Here is a 21,788-nt window from a genome sequence, read left to right on the forward strand (position 1 = left end):
AACCCGGTAGTGGCCCAATGACCACGATATCAGAAAGATTAAGACTAGCCGTGGGTCAACTCCAAAAGGTCCCTGATATAACGAAGCATTTGGATAGAGTTTACGAATTCATACGGACAGGTGAAGGTCCGGATACTCTGGTCCAGGTCATGAAAAACAGAAAAGTTCCCATCAGCGGACTGCTCCTGCGGTTCATCATAAATTGTCTGATCCGGGTACTAGACCGGGGTAATGGAAGCGTAGACTCTGAGTTAATAGATCTTAGCGATCAGATACACAGAGGAGCACACGATCTGGGACACCAGATCAACAAAATAACTAAAAGACTGGTTAAGAAAATTGTCACTATTCACTCTGAGAAAGTCACACAGGAGGACGACTCAGAGGAAGATGAGAGTCCGACACTAGATAGAATGAATTTCCTGGGTGTAGCGCGACATTGTCCTGGCTCCAAGTGGCGAACCCCGCGAATGTCGCAGAAAATTAAAAGATTAGATCCTTCTTCGGAAGATCTTTTTCAGTCCACGGAGAGAGCCCTAGATGAATGGATGGACAATGAGCCTCCCCTTACCCAGCAAGAAAAAGAATTGGCCCGGTCTGCCACCCATTGGATATCACAGCACCGGGTGATTGGCCCAGATATAGTAGCGCAAATGTTTCTGGCTCTTCCCCGAGCAGAACAACGACTAGCAGGTATTTATATGGTCCAACACCTAGCTACCTTATACGAGAATAACTCCCACCGACCAGACACGCTATACAAATTGTTACAAGAAGTAGTGACAGATAGATGGAGGTCTCGGGGACCGGAATTGATCAACACCATTCTGGATCTGCGCCTCCGTTTCCTCCAACTTACCTTAGCTTCATCAGATCATGAACCTTACAGTAAAGGCCAATATCCTTTACGAGAAGTCCACCCCATACCCCAGCCAGATGGTACACTGCAACGAATACATGTGTATACTCCCCTAACCAAGTTAGAGATATTGGAAATGAAGAAGATGGTGCCCTCTCACGAAAAAGATCCCGGAGAATTTCATAGGGAGTTGAAAGATATCCTCCAAATGGGTAGTTTTACATATCCACATATAATAATACTCCTCAAGGTAATTCTACCTACAGGCATATTTGACAAATTGAAGGAAAAGGATTGGGAGGTGGGTGGTATAAAGATCACGTGGACTGCCCTAGAACAAGAAGAGACAGACAGAAAACCAGGTGAAGGTCTAGGTGAGCGCGTAAGAGAACTGCCCAGTCTCCTCATACAGGTCTTGCCTCTGTTATTGACAACGAAAAAGGAAGATTGGGATGCCATTTCTGCCTGTAAACAAAAGCCAGACGAGGATACGGGTGATTACTACACCAGATTAGAGAAATGTTTCTCTATAAATAGTGGACTCGCACATAGCAGCGAGGCATATCCTCATCTTTTTGTGTCCAAATTGGTGGACAACGCCTTACCCCCCCATCAGAAATAGAGTGTTGAAAATTGAGAGTACTTGGCAAGCAAATAGTCCTTCACAAATGTTGCAGATGTTACAGTACCACCACAACAGAATAAGGGAGGAACAGGAACAGGAAAAGAAAAGAGTAAAAGACACAAAAATGAAGGTACTGGTTGCACAGACGGCACCAGTAAATACGGGCCCCAAAGGTAATGTGGGGGCCAATAAAGGTACTTGCAACTACTGCAAGCAGCAGGGCCATTTTGAGAGGGAATGTCCAGTTCTGAAACATAACATAGCGACAGGAAAGACGAAAGAACGCCCACACACTCCTAGACCAGGTAACACTCAGCAGCCTCAAACCATTATGCCGCCACAGGTTCAGACGCCCGCTACTGCTGCCACACAGATGTACCAGTACGCACAGTCAGATTACCCCGAGTTTGAACCATGTGCATGAGACAGCCTTGAGAGAGAAAGTGACTTGCCCCTTATTCCAGTTCCAGTGGATCAGAAAGGTCCATATGTACAAGCTCACTTACTGGGACAAGACAGAAAATTCCTCATAGATACGGGGGCGATTAGGACTACCATAAGTCATAAGGAAGTCCCAGAGGTTCCTCTCTCTGGCTCACATAATATATCTCTGGGCTTTTCAGGAAAACCAATCATAAACAAAGTATCTGAACAAGTCTCTTTAGGAGTGGGTCCTCTGACACGTACTACTGATTTGGTCCTTACAGAAACGTGCCCAGAGAATTTACTAGGAATCAAGACGCTCAAAGAACTAGGAGCAGTAATATGCTGTTCACCGGAAGGAGTAACATTGTTCCTACGAGATTTCAAAGGACATTTCACAGTCAAAGAATTCGACCCCAGACTAAAAGACATCCCACAACATTTATGGGCAAAAAGCTCGACTGATGTCGGATACATGGACATCACCCCACATCAAGTCACACTCAAGGAGGGTGTAGTCTCACCCCGTATACGACAATATAAGATTCCACCCGAGGCTGAACAAGCCCTACTAAAAATAATCCAAGAACTCATAGAGCATGGTGTAGTGATAGAGACTGATTCAAATGTTTGCAATTCTCCAGTTCTTCCGGTCCTCAAAAAGACTGACCCTCAGGCACCCCCGGTCTAACGACTGGTGGTTGATCTCCGAGAACTGAACAAATGCGTGATCCCACAATATCCGGTGGTCCCAGATATTTCTTCACTATTGACTGCCATAGATCCCGAAGCTGCATTTTTCACAGTCATCGACTTGAAGAATGCGTTTTTCAGCATTCCTATACATCCCGACAGTCAATATCTTTTCGGATTTAGTTTAAAAGGACGAAGCTTCAGGTTCACTAGAGCTCCCCAAGGCTTTACAGAAAGTCCAAGCATCTACAGCCAAGCACTAAAAAGACAACTTGACAGTATCAATATGCCTGCCAACACAGCGTTGATACAGTATGTAGATGACATCCTCATCACAGCAAGGACAGAACCAGAATGTGAAAAAGCATCTCTCACAGTCCTACATTTCCTGACAGACAAAGGTCACAAGGTATCTCCCTCAAAATTACAGTTCTGCGCACAGCAAGTAGCTTACTTAGGACATTTACTGTCGAAAGAGGGTAGGCAACTAACGCAAGAACGAATCCAACTGATTTCGACAATTCCACAGCCAAAGTCACAGAAAGAAGTTCGCGCATTCATTGGTCTCACTTCATATTGCAGACAATGGATCCCTCAGTATGCCCACATAGTCAAGCCACTCATACAGTTAACCACAGTGGAAGCAGCCACTTATACAACTCTCCCTTGGACATCGGAACACTCCCAAGCATTTGAAGCTCTGAAACTAGCTCTGTGTCAAGCACCAGTTCTGGCCACCCCGAACTATGACAAGCCTTTCACCCTGTTTGTGACAGAACGTGACGGAACAGCACTATCCGTCCTCACACAAGACCAAGCAGGAAGAAACAGACCCTGTGCTTATTTTTCTAGCACATTGGACCCCGTAGCACAAGCTTTGCCTGCATGTCTGAAATCTGTTGCGGCTACAGCCCTGGCCATAAGACAAAGTGATTCAATAGTGTTAGGACATCCCCTGATAGTACAAGTGCCACATGCTGTGGAAGTCCTTCTGAACAGAACGCAGACCCAACACCTGACTGTAGCAAGACTGACAGGATACGAACTAACGCTCTTTCAGCCACACATAGAGATCAGACGATGCAACGTATTGAATCCTGCTACCCTTTTGCCCTCAAACTCAGATGACACAACACAACATGACTGTGTGGAAATGATAGATGTAGTGACAAAACCAAGACAAGACCTAACAGATGTTGCACTCCCAGATCCTGATGAAACACTTTATGTGGATGGGTCGTGCATTAGGACAAGTGCTGGAGAGTTAGTGGCAGCCTATGCCGTAACAACGGGCTGTAAAGTTATAGAGACCCGAAGAATTGACATTCTGTCAGCCCAAGCAGCAGAGCTCATCGCTCTGACACAGGCCTGCATATTGGCAAAACAATTGAAAATGAACATCTATACCGATTCCCAATACACATTCGGTGTAGTTCACAATTTTGGAGTGTTGTGGCAGGAAAGAGGTTTCCTTACCTCACATGGGGCCAAGATACAACATGGTCCCCTGATTCAAGCCCTACTAGATGCCATACACCTACCTACAGCCATAGCTATTCTGAAATGCAAAGCACATACCAAAGCTACAGACACCATATCCAAAGGAAATGACTTAGCGGACCGGACTGCTAAACAGACAGCCCAGAGTCCAGCGAACACATCAGACTCTCAGTTACCCACACAGACTGTCACTATGATAGTGAGAGACCCCTTGAAAGATGTGCTAGACATACAGACACATGCCACCACAGATGAAATAAAGAAATGGACTGAACAAGGAGGGGTCCAGACAGATCAAGGTTGGATGACCAAAGACCGAACAGTATGGTTTCTCCCTGATTCCATGGTACAAATCATAATTGACACGGCCCATAGTCCCGCCCACCTAGGCGAGAAAGGTATGCTAGATAGTTTACGGAATATCTGGTTTAACAAACATCTGAGAGCTGCAGCCCAACAAAAAGTAAAAACTTGCATGATATGTTGCCAATTTAATCCTGGTAAAAGTGTATCAGTAGAACAAGGTGGATTCCAGCCTCCTGATCATCCTTTCGAAGTCCTCCAAATGGATTATATCCAGATGGACAGATGCAGAGGGTACAAATATGTGCTAGTGGTAGTGTGTACACTGACACGATGGACTGAAGCATACCCCGTCCCAGACTATGGTGCCCATACAACCGCTAAGCAATTAGTGAGAGAATTCTTCCCCAGGTATGGGTTACCAAGGGTCATTTATTCAGACAATGGACAGCCTTTCTCCTCCAAATTAATGGAGGCTGTTTCTCTTTTGTTGGGATATTCCTGGAGATTCCATTGTGTCCGACACCCTCCGGCAGCTGGCTTGGTAGAAAGGCACAACCAGACCTTGAAAACAAAACTAGCCAAAGTATGTGCAGAAAAAGGGATAGACTGGGTCACTGCCCTCCCGGTCGCTCTCTTTTATATGCGAATGGTGGCACATTCCCGGACAGGACTGTCCCCTTTCGAAATAACATTCCTGTGACCTCCTAACATCTGGGGTGTCCCTTCTCCTAGTGACATTGATTCTAATATGTTGACAGATTACCTGGCTTCCTTGATGTCTGCACTCCAATCTTGTCGTTCACAGGTTACAGCAGCATTTCCAGACCACACCACGCCTGGAGAACACACCATCAGGCCCGGCAACTGGATTTTGGTACGGAATTTCGATCATACCAGCCCCCTGGAGAAGAGATGGACAGCTCCTAAACTGGTCCTCCTGACCACGAGGACAGCCGTCAAAGTAGAAGGACGCAAAGGATGGCTCCACGCTAGCCACTGTCGGAAATTTTTTGGACCTACACCCACAGACACTGTGCCTTGTTCAACAACTACAAACGCCACGGATATAATTTCACCAATTCCAGAACTCACTCCTCAACAGGAATACCGATCGCGGCTGCGATCTCACCAAAAACAGACTAAAGACATTGCACCTGATCATAACGCACCGGTGGCTAATTAAGCCCAGGAACAAGCTCTTGGTGAAGCGGCTGCTGGGAGACGTTTTGATCTCGTGTCCAGAGACATCTTGATATTAAATCCATAGACATCATGAGGAGAAATGACGCGGTGCGTCAATGGAAAAAGACTAATTATGTAAAATTACTGCATAGCAGGTTCTCGATCTTTCTGTTTACAATGTTGCTTGTTTGCTGTGTAGCAGCCTGCCTGGGGTGGATCTTATGTACAGTTTTCCCTCCACATTCTTCCACGTTTGTAAAGAATACCACTATGCATTCTTATGTTGATCTTCCCCCACACCTCGAGGACAGAAGAAAGGAATTTATAAATAATACTTTCATTTCCACCCTCCATAAACACCAGCTCATAGTCAACAAGACAAACTGTTGGGTTTGTGGCTTGATGCAACATTCCGTGCATAAGGGAATGCCCTTTTTCTCCCTTCCGTTTGATTATTCAGGATCCACCTATGCCTTAGCCATGATATTCTCTGCCTCAGTCAGAAACATTCCTCCGACCAAATTGAAAAACGAAAGTAATTGGAACGAGGTAAAGACCAAAATAGTAAAGGCTGTTTCTAAAATGGTGGATCTCACTGTTACCTGGGGGAGGGCCGAAGATCATGAAAATATCAGTTACTCTCAGTTCCATGACATTGCTTCCTTAAGGGAAATGTTTTCCGTCGATCAAAGACGGACAGATCAATGAGGTTGGGTAGTACCGCAAAACGGCCGGTTTTGCATAAGGGGGAAAGGAAAAGGGGAAGTAATGGGGAACAGCGAGTGTGATAGGACATATACACTGCCCGCTCCCGATTTTCCGACCATAGTAACTGCCCCAAACACCTATTTCATTTGTGGATCCCATGCGCGCACCTGGTTGCCCCAAGGCTGGTCTGGAAAGTGCTACATCGCATTCCTATTACCACCGACTTACACAGCCCCCGCCAATTACCACCTGATTGACCCTCTGACCCAAGTTAGAAGACAACGAAGGGGGGTCATAGATGCAGAAGATACTACAGGACAAGAAGTAGGAGACTTCTTTAAAGGTTTTCTCCCTTTCTGGGGACCTATGGCAAATAGCCGCCACATCCGGCAACTAACCCGTATAGTTCAGGCCGCCATAGACGAAACAACTGGCGCCTTAAATAACATTACGGCTGAGGTAGCTACAGACAGGCTCATGACACTGCAGCACCGTATAGTTTTAGATGTCCTGTTAGCCGACCGTGGTGGTGTGTGTAAGGTAATAGGGTCCAGTTGTTGTGTATTTATTCCAGACAACGCCCCATCAGTTTATTCTGCTACATCCCGCCTCCATGTACTATCCGATAAATTGGATATGGACACCGGCACATGGTCCCTGACCGGCTGGTTATGGGATCTCCTGTCCACCTGGGGCTGGAAGGCACTAACAGTCCTGGGCCTTGTTTTTGCCACTATCTTCACCTGTTGCCTCTGTGTCCAGTGTGGCCCGCCCTTTGTGGACTGTGTGCCACTTCCTGTACTCCTCGTCCACAAAACAGAGGAAAGAGAAATGAAATGATTATGTTACAGTAGCAAGTATACGACCTGATGAATATAGAAATTGATTAAGAATTTCTGTAATAGGGTTTCTATGGGACAAGGAGGGAATGTGGAATTTGACTAAAAAGCTCCCCTTTTCCCCTGGTGTCCCATCATGCACCCTATCCACCCTAACATCGACCAGGCAAGCCGATTCTCCCACTTCAAGCACAAATCCCGTTGTGCCCCCTCTTACCTGCTCTCTTTCTCGTAAAACTGACACATGCAAAGAATAATGACCAGCTACCATGTAACCTACGGGTTTCCGTCCCGTTCGATATTTTCCCTTAGACAAGAACGGAGTCAGTCGGATGGTTGACTCGGAAAACCCCCCCTCCCTAACTCTGTCACCGAACGAGCAGCTCTCGCTCATCAATGATTTCCTAGTTTGCGAGGACAGCCACGGGTTGGGTTAACAACCAAGGGAAAACCTAATCAAGCACTCTAGACAGCCACGAAGAAGAATAGTTTACTACAGCCCATTCTCCTTCTTCCTAGCTGCACACACATACCATTGTGAGACATCACCGCCCTTGTGTACGAAGTAAAGAACGCACAATGCCTCGTCCTCTTTACCTTTCTGACAGAAATGACCCTGTAACAATGCCTCGATTCTCTGTCCTCAGATACTAGCAACTCTGTAACTTGTCACCACAATCACCCCGATGCAATATGTTTGTCTATGTGCTATTCAGGTTATTCTTTAAACGAGAACAAGTATGCTATATCTTCTGTATGATTACATCATGAAATGATTGAATCAAGTCTAAGGGAAGCTCCTTCTTTTTGATTGTACTCGTACTGTATATAAGTGCTGTTATGTTTCAAGCAAGGTAGACTACTCCTGAACCCGCTTGGTGAAGGAGCTCTCCCTTAACTCGAGTTCTGGAATAAAACCCCTTCAACTCGAAGACCACGGACTCTGCTCCTCATTTTATGCATTACCATTTTCTTGGGTAATTATAGAAATTCCGAACGGCGTAAATAACTAGTTTTTTATTTACAACACCACAGAGGCTGACAGAGCACCTTATGCCCACTTTAAAGGGTCTAGAACAGGGATGGCACCACTTGGTAGGGTAGACTCACAGATGGTAGAGTTCAGGTGCAGGTGCTAAATTGTTGGAAGCCTGTTGTGTCCCTGAAGCTTCAGATCAGGAGGCCAGCCAAGTAGCCCTTTTGGTCACCCTGAGGATCTGGGTTAAAGAGATGCAGGTTTAGTCCTTCTCACCCAGGCATGAAGACAGTAGATCAGCAAGGCAGCCGTACAGCAGGGCAGCAGTCGAGCAGTCCTTCATCAGCACAGCAGTCCTTCTTCTGGCACAAGTCCAGACGTTTCCTGAAGAGTTGGTGTCTAAGCTCCAACATGTATACTCAGTAGTGCCTTTGAAGTTGGGGGAAGCGTCTAGAGGTTCACATTTGAAGTCCTCAAGGATCCTACATTCCCTGTCCTGGCTCAAGACTAACTATATGGGGCATGCAGCCCCATCCTGCCAGTGATGGCCCACCCAGGCACATCTAAACTACCCATTGTGAGCAGCTCTCTAGGAGGAATATGCACAGTCGACATGTCAACTACACCTAGTCATGTTACCTAGGGACAGACCACAGACCACTAAATGGCTAGGGCAGGAAAATGCCAACTTTCTTAAAGTCTACACATTATTCACAATACAACTAAAAAATGAGACTTTAGGTGTAATGATCTGACAAGACTTTTCTTCTTTGGTATTTGCAGTTTTCTCTTGATCATACAAAAAATATTAGAACAATAATCAAAATCACAAATATAACGTGAAATTATTAATGCAACTTCACTGTCGCACCTCACACGCTCAAACCAACAATTATAGAGTCATTTTAAACAAGATATCACTGGGGAGTGATAAATCCTCCTAACCACATATGTTCAGAAATACACAGCCGAGTTAGATTTCTTCTTCTTTGTTCCAATGATCATATGAACTGATAAACAAAAGAGCACTGCAAATGGATTGTGACATTTTCTGTGATCCCGACATGACTAACTCAGTTGAGTTCAGTTGAAAATTACTTTGCACTGCAAGATAAGTTACACATTGATACTTGACTGGTGGTCAAGTCATAGTCCATTCAGGGTACTGTCCCAGTGTGGTCATTTCTACATTGTGTCCAGATTATGGTCTTGTGGATCGTTTGGCTATAAGAGACTAAAAGGTTGATGGTTCCTCATCTGTAACATCATTCACAGTGATAGAGTCAATGGAGTGATGTCCCCTAAATTCTCAATAGGTAGGGGTAGGAAACAGGGATGTCTCCTTATCCCCCTCGTTTGTCCGTACCATAGAATCGCTAGCATGTACAATCCACGACCATCCGGTGATCCGGGGCTTCGGCATTTCAGATGAGAAAATCTTTGAAGAGAAGATCTAGCTGTACGCAGATGATGCTTTCCTTTACGTCAACAATACTTTGCTTTTTCAGTCACTACCCAATTCCATTGGGTAGTGACTTTAAATCTCCAAAATAGATGAAGATTTAAAGATCCTGGTGTTAGAGACTAAGCAAACCAGAAAAGCCCTATCACCTCTCAATTCAACCACTATTACATTGAGTTGCCTGACATACATGCTTACTATGTGCATCCAACCTCATCAATATCAATGATTGGATTTACACTCCCCAAGACTACTCTACTTTTAGACTAGATTAGTCCCAGCGGGCACCAACATCTTGTCTTCATTACCTATACAGGGTTTGAGTGACCCACGGTCTCCTTCCAGCTGCTCAGGTGGAGATTATGTCTTGGGCCAAAGCCACAGAGTCTATTGGGTGGCATGGTAAGCCCACTAGAGAAACACCACTGTTAGAAGGGAGATGGCTGCCTGAATTAAGTGAGCTGAGGGGTTTGCAGACCTGGGATTTACTGGGATTTCTAAATTGGGAAACTTCATCGAGAATGGTGATATTGTGCTGTTTTTCTTGCTCCAGCGTGAATACGGAATGCACAGAAATTCATTTCTACAATACGCACAAGTGCGGCACACATGGAACGCAGAGGGGCTTCGGGGTGAAGGTATCCCAGATTTCGCAGGGTTGGAAGGGAGGCTGTTGATAGAAGACCTTAGATGAGGCACGATTTCTTCCAGCTGCAGAACCCTCATAAACAATAAGCCTGATACTATAAAGGCCTTGCTGGAGAATTGGGTTGATGACGTGGGAGATTTGGAGTATATTAACTGGTAAGTGGCCTTAATGCATCCCAGGGAAGTTACAATAAAGGTGCAGCTCCGTCTGGTTCTGTTTAAGATTCTTCATTGGGTATACTACGATAGGCGATAACTCCATGCCATGGGAAGGGCGCTTGATCCACATTGCTCGAGATATAATGATCCTGAGGGTTCCTTCTTCGGTACCATCTGGAGCTGTCCCAACATGCAATCTTATTGGAGTGCCATAATTGGAAAGCTTACTGCCATGTTCTCACTACCTCTTCATTTAGACCCTAAGTTTTTCCTCTTGATATCCCTAATGAGGTTGATTTGCCCTGGACCCAACAATCATTTTGTGGCCTCAGCCTGGTAGTGGCATCGAGGGATGTTGCTCGTCACTGGGGAATTGGGTAATGCCCCACATTGCAGGAGTGTAAAAAATGAATAGCTATGTTTTTCATGGCCGAAAAAGCCACATACATTAGCAGAGACTGCCCTCGAAAATTCCATTAAGTTTGGGGAAAATTCCAGTAGGAATTGATAGGGGAAGAGGAGATGGATTGAGAATGTGCTTGGGGGCTGCCATTGTGTGCATCTCTGATACCATTTTTGTTTGTTGTTTGATGTGCTCTTTCAACATAACACCAATGCAGGTCTCTGTTGGAATTCAGAGGGGTGTGTTGGAGTGTGGGCAGAGGTAGATTTTGGTGTTGTATATTGGTTTTGTTTTGAACATGCAAATGATGGGAACTACTTGCACGTGTGTATAATTATTTGCTCATGCTGTATTATCAATGAAAACTTCAATAAAAATGTTTTTAAAAAACATCATTTGATCACATATGGGAAATGCGATGTCTCAGTAAGTCTCATAATCTGATATGGAACCTTTTCCCATGCTATGCTCTGAGGTACGGGATAAGCTGTGATATTTGCAGAGTAGACATCTCTTCAGACTCTGAGGGAGGAAGAGTATGGCTGTAGTTCACAAACCACAGGTGATACCATTGTTCTTACAGGGACAAAATGTCTGTTGAGTAGTAGGAGAAAGACAAGTATCATTGACAGCCACATAATGAAAAGATTTCCAAAGCAATCCAGGCATAGGAGCACGGAGAAATTAGGTACCTCTCAGGAACCATTGATAAGCATGAAGCAGTCTTTGGCAGCGAGTGACTGTAGATGGTGTAGAAAAGTCCTTTGTAGAATATCCAGTCATTCTCAATATTGTTGTTCTCTTGAAAAGTCAGTAATTAAAATGGTGTAGCATTGGCTAGAATTTCAGAGTAAACCATGGAATTGCATTGGACAGTAGCCACTATCACACCGGCACCATCAGGTGTGTTTGTAGAACTACGTGTTCTGCATAATGTACAGCACTCAAATATCCCCTGCTGGGAACTCGAGCTAGTAATGTTAATACTTTGTTCAAGGGGTATGCTATTCAGAATAGGGACAGGTTGAGAGGCATTACCCTGAATCCATCTTCCCATCTGCAAGGGCCTGCTACTGTGGACTGGCCACATTCAGAGCTAGCAACTGGAGTCACAGCGCATGTAAACAGAGTGAGGATCTGTGGCCAACATTTCTCATCCACAGGACTCACAAGGCTTGAACCCCAAGGACATTGAAGAAGGGTTGAAAAAGGGCATGCGTCAATGAAAAAATGCCAAGTAGACCAAAAACGGCCAGAGGAACTGCAGTGTGGATCCTCAATGTTAGTGCAGAAAAGAGCGGAACGGACATCAGTGCGTCGGGGGGGGGCATATGTGGACTCTGTTGAGGTCACATTAGAGAGACGACACGCTGCGGAATTGCTTGATGTCTTCTACTGACACACAGAGGTACTGGTGAAAAAATTTCTGGATCCAGTCTAATGCCTGTGGAGGTTTTTCTAAGATAAAGAATTTCCGACTTGATGTCTCTATCAGATACAAGCATGAGAAAGTTCTTGGGAATACCTCTCAACCGGACAGATGTCCATGTTGGAAGGTCGCCAGACAAGGTTGGCATCAAGTTGTGAATCATCTAGGAGCCTATTCAGTGTATGCCCCAGAGATTCTGCTCTGCTGTCACCCAGAATTTAGAATGCACACCTGGTTACATAAAAACTAAGGATGGACTGAGGTCAGCAAATGATCAGTGGTAGACTTGTACTTTAACGGCATCCTCCATACAAATGACACTCCCATAAGCTCCTGGAACTTAGGAGCAAGTTTTTTTTCCCACTCACAATGCACAATCTAATTTTGTCAGGATCACCTGGGTGGAGGTAGATACCACACCAGCTCGAAATTATATTAACTTCTTGGTTCTCTAACTACCTGGGGGTGTATCATGATGAGCTCCGTCATCGCAGCACAGAGCAGAGCACTTGTGCTTCATTGCAATTGTATTTTTGCGGCTGAGGTGGCTAAAGTTCATGCACATCTCAGAACTTCTCCAAGTTAATGCATGCACTTTAGAAACAGCAATTTGGAATCAGTGAGAAGAAATCTATGCGCAACATTTTAGAATTGTTCTGTCCATACTCAGAGAAATTATGAAATATATGTAAGGCGCCTTAGACGCAAAAAATAAACAGGTACTCAGATCCTTGCTGATGCAGAGCAATTGATCATGATATGGTCTCTACCTTCTTGATGCTTCACATGAGCAGACTATGGCCTACGATTCAAGGGTTCCCCCAATCAAGAGCCTTTACATGGTGGTGGTGCCATTTTACATTGCACTGACATAATTGCAAGTGATGTGGTTTAATGGTGAGGGTGTCCCCAGATTGTTATTCTGGGGTGAGGAGTGGGTCTCGCAATATTACACCTTTGCCAGTAGGGATGTGGGTTGCCTCTCAAGTAAGCAGGGCTATGCTATTTGTAAATTGTTTTGAACCTTGTCAGGTTTATATATGAAAATCAGACTAGTTGTCTGTTGATTTATTATAATATGGAGTAGTCATAATGAGTTTTTTTTTAATGCTGGGCAGCTTTGCAAATGGGATGTTTTGTTCAAGCCTTAACATTCTATGCGGTAAATCCTTTCTGGCAACTTGTTTCTGTTTCATTTCATATAGAGCGAACCTGACCTCCAATGCCTGTTTACGATAAACTCTAGCTATTATGCTCTTTTTTGTATCTAATAGTTTACAGTTTGCTGTTCCTCTGAACTGGGGTTCCTTATTCTTTGTCCCCAGGACTGCCTGTTCAGATTTGTCCACATTCCTGAAACACAATTCCACTGACTGTTACATTCTCCAGCATCACAGCTGAATGGTAAATGTCTCCTGTGATTCCTTGGCCTCTGGCTCCTTAGTCTGTCCCTGGACCTTAGATACGAATATTTCTGAGCATTTCTTTTCCTTTATTTGGACCTCAATAGTATCAAAATAGAGCCAACAACAAATTCCTAGAGAACACAAAAATCCTGGGCTTCCTAGACGTTGTGGAAGATGAACCTGCAGCATGACCCACCATTCGCACTTGCTCTGGCTGCAACCCCACCTCTGGTGGAGTACTATGCTATGAGGTACCCGGCATATTTACCATCCCAGGACCCCCACTAATCCTGTCAGCCCTCCCATTGACAAATTGATGTATCCCAGTAAAATCATAATCATGAAATGACCAACTCCCATGGACTAATTTCCTTTAATAATTACGATGGAATTGAGGCTTTCACTTGGTGGGCTAAGGACTGAACAGCACAAAAATCAAGAGACCCACTCCCAACCAGTAAAATCCTCTCTGAGCAACTAGCATCTGTCATGGCCTACTAAATAAATTCTGCAAGATTGTCGTGAATAAATGCACAGATCTTATTCTGCTCAGAGTTCAGCAAATAAAAGTTGCCCTAATAATACAGCCTGAGTAATGGAGCACGGTAAATGGAGTACAGAGAATAGATTGTGGACAGACCAGTCCCTTTAAAAGAGATACCTTATGGTTAAATTAGGAAAGATGGCAGTGTGAATGGGGCTTGATGTCAATTTAGGTTGGGTGTGCTTTTGCACTGTGAGATACTGTGGTCTAATGTATCCTAAAAGGGTATGTTGCAATGTACAAGCAAACTTACAACACCTCCAACAAAGATAACAGAATTACAGTATAAAAACTTGATAAACACATAATAAATAACAATTTAACGAGCTGAAACATACAGACTCTTGATGTAAAAACAACAAATATCAGTATTTCTAGAATGTGCACATATCGGTATTCACTTATTTGAAGTACTTATAGGTTACATTACAAGAAGCAGACTGATTTGAATCCTTTACGGACATTAGATTCTAACAATGCACATATTGTTGAAGACAAATGCCTACTCCCCTGAAGGAATGCTATTCTAATCTGTTCAACGTGCCATTTGGACCATCATTTGCATAGTAATGATGGGTTATTGATGTGTTTGGAGTTGGAAGGACAGAAGGACTCTTTAGTAATGACTCTGTGATACACGTTTATTGCAAGTGCCCAGGGTTCATGCACCCCAAGCATTCTGGTCAATAACCAATTTTTATACTTCCATCTCCTTCAAAATTTCAAACCAATAATCCCTAGTTTTTTTTAATTATTTCAGTATCAGTCTAACATTTCCCATGGAAATCAATAAGGGTGTTATGCATTAGCCAAAAATCTGCTGCACTGCAATGCAAACATATTAAAAATATTGATTCAGCAAGTAACTGTTGTTCTGATTGACTGTAATGTTTGTAAGCAGCAATAACAGAATTTCAATGAAGAAAACAAACTTTTGATTAAAGTTATAGATTTCTGTTTTGAGGGGGGAATAAATTAGCTATGTTACTGTTTAAAAGGAAACAGCTAAATCTAGCTTTTGAAATATCTATGTTCAGCTAGGAATACTAATTCAAAAGGACACCATGCACGACGTTACTTAGGTGTATCGATGCATCTAAATTATAATCTGTGGCACAGTTAACACGCAGAGCAACGTCTTCACATCCAGGAATCACCAGAGTTGTCTTGCTCTGGTGTCTCCTTCATATTGGCAATGCTCACATTAACTCAAACCACATCCAATAACTACTTCCATACCTTAGGGTACACAATACGTACATTTGGAAATTATCATAGTTTTACTATACTTCACCACTAAATATATCGGCTGATTACTGATACCATGCCTGATTTATCTTATTCTATACAGTGAAAGCAAAATGAAAAAATTGCATGTTTTGAAATCATTTTCAGCTTTGTGTTGCAACCTGTCGAGACGTCTATACTAGCCGATTATGGTGTGTGCCAAACATTTCTTGTGAGAGCAACAAATATATTTTTATCATCACAACTAATTTACATCTGTAGCAAAAAAAAATACACAGCTGTAAGCCAAAAATTGTTGCGGTCCACTGTCTAAAAATATTGGTGATTTAACCTCATCACAGTATGGGTCAGGTTTACATTTAAAACATTTAGATCACGTTGATTGAAAATACATCCAGGAGGTCAGCATTTATTTGATTTCAGGGTAATTATTAAAAAAAGAGGTGAAGTAGCAATATACATCCCTAAGGAATGTGGATCTCAACTGAACTGCGGTCCTGCACACGGGCACTCTAAGCAAAGATTGCCCCAGGTCAGTGATTTTTCAACCAGGTGAAATAACTTGCGGGAGACAGAGATGTCCTGTATTGGCTGATCGTGCTAAGCTCCACAGGGCTGTTCAAGTAATCCATTTAATTTGCTTGGTAATCTTTTATATGTTATAGAACTTGTAGACAAAAAACTCACACAGAGCGGGGTAGTTTCAATGGGGGTGGAATAAAAGGAGTTCCGAGAGCTGCAGAATGTCCCATTTAAGGTTACAATTTAGAATAAGGAATTATATGATCTTCCTACACTTCCACAAACGTTGCAGCTTGCCCATTACATTGTTCCAGCTACAGACTTCGTCAGCATGGTGGTCACGTTATATGAAAATATTCAAGTGCAACTACAGAACATGGATTATCCAGAACACGCAAAATGGGCCATGGTAACAACACTGCAATCAATGTTAGTACCACCATTATGTCTCTAAGATGCTGAACAGTGTCATTGTAGGGCTCGTTATAGCCTCAATTAGGGTCTCATGAGGTACCACTCATGTACATTACACTCAACTAGCTCCACAATATCGTAGGAACACACGCTGGTGATTTAGATGTAGGCATGCTACTGTTGACTTCTACATGTGGCCTGACTGTGCCCACTGGAGATTACTTGTTGGTGTCAGGTTAGCCAAACGCTCATGGTCTCAATGACCTCTCGGTCTGTCATGGCCTAGATTTCTTGCCTTGGTATTCTTGCTAGTGCAGTACTAACATATGCTAAGTTTCTCATGTTTGGGATGTCTCGCGTGAGGAAATGTATCATGTGCTCCTCACTGCTGAAAGTATATGAATGGCATGATATTGTTACAGTGGCGCAGAAAAAGCTTACAGTTGTTGCTCAGACAGGAATTTACCCGAAATAAATGAAAAGGAAAGAGACGTTTGGCAAAATAGGAACAAGTTGGTTTAATGAAACCCTGCAGCCACGAGAGCCTGGGCAGAATAAGTCTGCTCAAAATCTCATGGTGTGCAAAGTTTTGCACGCTGTTTTACACAGTTCATGGGGTATAACAGAAGAATTTTCTACATTCCAAAAAAGCATCAAAGTTGTAAATTAACAAACATGGTCATCTGACAAGGACACAGATGGCTCTCAACTTTGGGGAGAACTAGTGTGGTGTTCCTGTCGTGTCCTGATTGGTTGAGTGTGCCTATCTGAATGCTGTATCTAGCTTGTGACATTTCTAGGGAATGCTCATCTTTGGCCAAACGGGTGTTATTAGGGCCAATTATCTCAGATTTGTTTGAGGTGAAACAATCTGTGGAATTGATCAGGGTTTTCCAAGGGTGTATGTCGTTTATAGGGGACCCCACCTGTGGCCTCTTACTTGATACGCCTGGGCATGGGCAGCAAGACCTGCCTGACTACATATCTCTGACTTGGGGTTGAAGGTGTTGTCACCTTGGTGAAATCCGACAGCAATGATGAGAGTTTATCGGAACTCCTAACAATAATTTGGCAGCCATTGGTTTAATTTTCACCGACAATATCAACATTACGCATTTGGTTGTCATTTGTACATTGCCATAGTTCGTACTGATATTATAGGGGTTATGTTTGCTCTGGTCTGATCGTACATTTGCGTATCTCTAATGGGTATGGTTGGGCATTAGCTACAATGCTTTTTGATTAAGTCTAACCTACAGAAAGGAGCTTTTAAATAGCCTCTTTCAGCAACTGGCTACTGTGGTACAGCCGGCTACAGGTATTGACTTAAGTGGTCATCTATTAGTGTTGATATGAAGTAAAGTCATTTCAAAGAAATAAAGTTATAAACGACTTGAAAAAATAGTTCACACTCACATTGCTGTTACTTCCTTTTCTAACATTGTTTATGTTATGGGAGAGCACCCCCACTATGCTCTGTCAGCTTGCTTAGATTTCTCAGCACCCCATCGCTCATCCATTGCTCTCTTGTGCTTCTTCACTGATCCTTGTCTCGCTTCCCGTTTTAAAATTTTGCATAATTTCTTTTTATGAGGGCTCAGCAGCTGCTATGTGCTAACAACTGCTAGTGCTAACGGGAGCTTGCTTCTTGCTTTTGCACTCCGGCATACATTTAGTTAGCTTTATTTTTTTTTAAATTCTCAGTCTCCTCACCTCAAGCCTCAGTGTGACTGCCTATTCCTCATGGAAGTGAGACAATTCTCTAGTGCCAAAAGAAAATGGTAGCTGTGGGGGACACTGAGAGGCAGTTTTCTGTCTAAACACCCAGCATTTCTGCGCCCAGCAGCCCCTAATGACAGCTAGCATTGTAACTGCAATAGGTCTCGCATTTGTTGAAGTGGGAGCTACTGGCATTATAAATGCCAATGTTTTTTGCCTATGAAATATATGTATGCCCTTCCCAACTTAATAAAATAAAGAACTCTGTTGTGTTTTTTTTAATGTAGTAAACCTGTAATGATGCCTTAGCGCTGGGAGTGAAAATGGCAGTTCCAACTCCACGTTAAAACAAGCAGTGTTGTGAGGATGCAGTGCCACAGGCTGTCACTGGGTGTCCCTTGCGACCCCTGTTGGCTACATATGGTACTGCACTCTACAACATGACTAGGCAAAGGATTTGGGACAGTAGTGAGAGCTGCTGACTGGTGAGCTGGGGATACCCGTTCGAGTCTGCTGTCAAGCTCAACATCCTGTGATAATGGGCTGAATGTTGAATTTCCCTAAAAGCGTTTGTAAAGTAACAAAAAAAATGAGTAGTGGCTTCGGAGATGTAAGGGGGCCTGCGAGGGGTACTGGGAAAGAGTGAGGGGAGGCCCAGGAGATTAAGGGATGGCAAGTGTAAGCAAATGCTGAGACACAAGTTTCACTGCAGAAATAAACAGAACAGTTAACGAGCAATGAGACAGGCAAACTAAAAAAGAGTTTTCTATAAGGATAAATAACCTGAACAGTAAGAACGAATTTAATAGGGATTGTCCTCATGGGAGGATACAACATTCCAAAAGGACGGATTACTAAGTGTATTCACAAATGAAAAGTGAGCATTTCTAAAGGACCGGAATAAATTAAAAAGAGCGGTGTTTTTTCAAGCCCATATCCTAGCTACAGCATGTCTTGAAGAGACAGCGGAAGCGCTGCCAAGGCGAGACCTAAAAAGAACTTCCGAAAGACTCTAATTTGTTAGGCAACTGTGACGATGAGAAGCAGAGGAAGATGAGAAGCAGAGGAAGTCTCACTGGTGGGAGTTAATTAATAACTTTTTGATTTTTTAAGCGCCAAGATTGGATTTCTACAAACAGTGCAAAACGCAAGATGGCTGTTATTCCTGAAGAAAGCCTAGTCAAAGAGGAGGATGATGGGATGAAAAGTGCTACCTCAGACCATACCTACGGTGATTATATACAAGAACCTTGAAGGTGCCAGCTGAGGATCTCCTTTGATCGAGTTGCTGATTCCAAGAAATGGTGGTGCTGACAGATTGTGGCTTAACCCAAGGTTGCAGTAGGCGGGCTTCACCGACAGGCACAGAGAATGGGCTCTTACTTGGCGTTTGTTGCTGACTGAGCCGCCAGAGAAGACAAGCTGGCCAGTGGAGGAGGTGGGGACAGCATTTGCACCATAAGCTATGGCCAGAAAAGAGAGGGTAATCCAGTAATATCGCTTCATTGTTGCACAAAACCTAAGTGCCTCGGTTTTTTACTTTTCTGTCTCTCCTGAAATTTGGAAAAATTATTCTTAAATCAGCCTAAAACTGGACAAGAAAGATCAATTTTTCTGGTGGTGTATATCTTCAGGCCACTACGGACTTAAAGGAAAACTAGCCAGCAATAAATTGATGGGAATCGTAAGCGTGCTTCTAGGACCTTTCTATTCGTTATCTCTTCAAATGTTCACTATAGAATGCCTCTCTTCACAAAAACATAAAATGGATGGCCACAGCTATATGTTAATTCTCAAAGCTAGTGGAGCTCTGGGCGGTCTCATAAAAGAAAAGTTCTGATGCTAAGAGATTGGCGGCATCCAGACTTCAGACATTATCCAATATCAATAAGATCAGAAGTACAAATTCAAAAGAGTATGTATGTAGCAGCACATAGAAATTTGGAACAGTTGCCGGATGCAATAGATAACCCTGACAAACCCACAGGTGATACAGAAAGTACTTTAATCAACATAGTAATACCCACAGACAAAAAAGACATAATTCACAGTTGTATAACTCGCCCAGGTGGCAAATGGAGGAGAAAGGAATGCTCATTAAGATTGAAGAATCTGCCACACTAGATTCCCAGTAAATGAAGAAATACACAAATAACATAAGCCGCTTTGATAGTGTAAGAAATTGGTTTATTAGTTGTGAAGGAAGTAAGTCCTTCACACATTATAAGTCCACAAAAGTCTCTTTACAGGGAAACAAGCACCCCATTGTAGCACATGATTCTCTCAGGGTAGCGAAGTGGAGCATTCCTAGGTCTACTCAAGGGAGGTGTTGTGGGCTAATAACACCACTTCACTGGTATGCAACAACACTCAAATCACTGTCCAGTTGGTGCTTTCTCTGTGGAAAAGTAAAGGTACATTTATTACACAGACACCACTAAATACCACACATTAAATTAACCTCATCATGCCTGATGCTCAGAGGAGAAAAAAAAGAACAAGGAGACCCTAAAAGTCTGAAGGGACTCGTATCATCCCATACGGGTAAAGCACACAAAGCACTCGGTTCTCCCATCGCGGTTTGAGCACACGGATTACTCGGCTTCTTGCCCTTCATTCATGAAATACTGCCTATCAAGGCTTGGATACCTCATTGCCTCACTGGCCTCGCACTCTATGGTTCCCGGACGGGACCAAACCTACCCTCCCTTGCCGTCGGTACAGGCCCTCCACGGCTTCAATTTCTCTCCGGCTGCTCGCCCCTCATTGCTTCTAATCCATGAGGTATTTCCTCAGGTTGCATTTGACTTACCCTTCCAGCAACATTCCAGGCACTTGCTTTATCACTTAGTCCTGATGAGATCCCTATACCATACTGGGATCAAAACGTCGAGACATACATCTTCAACTCCATACTACAATCTGTATCTAATTGTGGATTATGAGATGTAATCCTGATTGTGACTTCTTGTTTACCTACATTTTCACAAATTGAAAAGTCACTTTTTAAGTCACTTGCTTGTGGTAAGGAAATTGGCTGATTTCCCATTACCCAGTCACGTCCTGCTCACTCACCTTGTTGTATATTACTTTTTTGCGTTGAACTTAATTGTTAGTAAAACTCTTAATTTTCCATTGATACATTTGTAATCCCAATTTTGATTGTTAAATGGTGGTATTGTACTTATTTAACTTGTAGGGGACCTTTGTTTTCTTTAACTGATGCTCATAGGAGGGCATGTTGCATTCCGACAGAAGAGACACCTCTGAGGCCAAGAGGGGGTGAAATTCCTGAGACAGTGGAGAGGGCCGTTATATGTCACAGGCTTCTCATCAAACGCCCTGGATTCCTTAATATGGATCAGAAGGGGATGCCTTTCAAGACTACTGATGCTCAAGTATGTGGAATTGCAGGGTAAGTTGGAGGAGATTGAATTGACACGGAGCCCGACACAGAGAAGGACTCATCCCAACGATAAGTGGCTGGCGGCTTTAACTGTGTAGTAGATATAGCTCTGTATCACTCCCCTCCACTCTTGGTGGGTGCCCCTGTAGTGGGAAAGTTCAAGAATTCATCAAGTGCACATATGATTAAGTCCTGGTTGATGTATGGTGACATAGGAAAGGGTTAGTGAGAGTGAGAGAGTACTGCTTTCACTCCCCATATCTATGACCTATATGTCAGACTTGATAAGGTGATGTGCTCCAATAGACTTAGTGATG

The 21,788-nt window shown here is 43.4% G+C and overlaps 1 protein-coding gene across 2 annotated transcripts in view; it reads right to left on the bottom strand.

Moving 5' to 3' along the window:
• The window catches only part of ARB2A (ARB2 cotranscriptional regulator A), a 1,549,567-nt gene that overhangs the window by 217,555 nt on the left and 1,310,224 nt on the right, over positions 1–21,788 (bottom strand). The window lies entirely within an intron of this gene.

The sequence above is a fragment of the Lissotriton vulgaris genome, chromosome 3_1 (genome assembly GCF_964263255.1).
Source record: "Lissotriton vulgaris chromosome 3_1, aLisVul1.2, whole genome shotgun sequence".
Taxonomy (NCBI): domain Eukaryota; kingdom Metazoa; phylum Chordata; class Amphibia; order Caudata; family Salamandridae; genus Lissotriton; species Lissotriton vulgaris.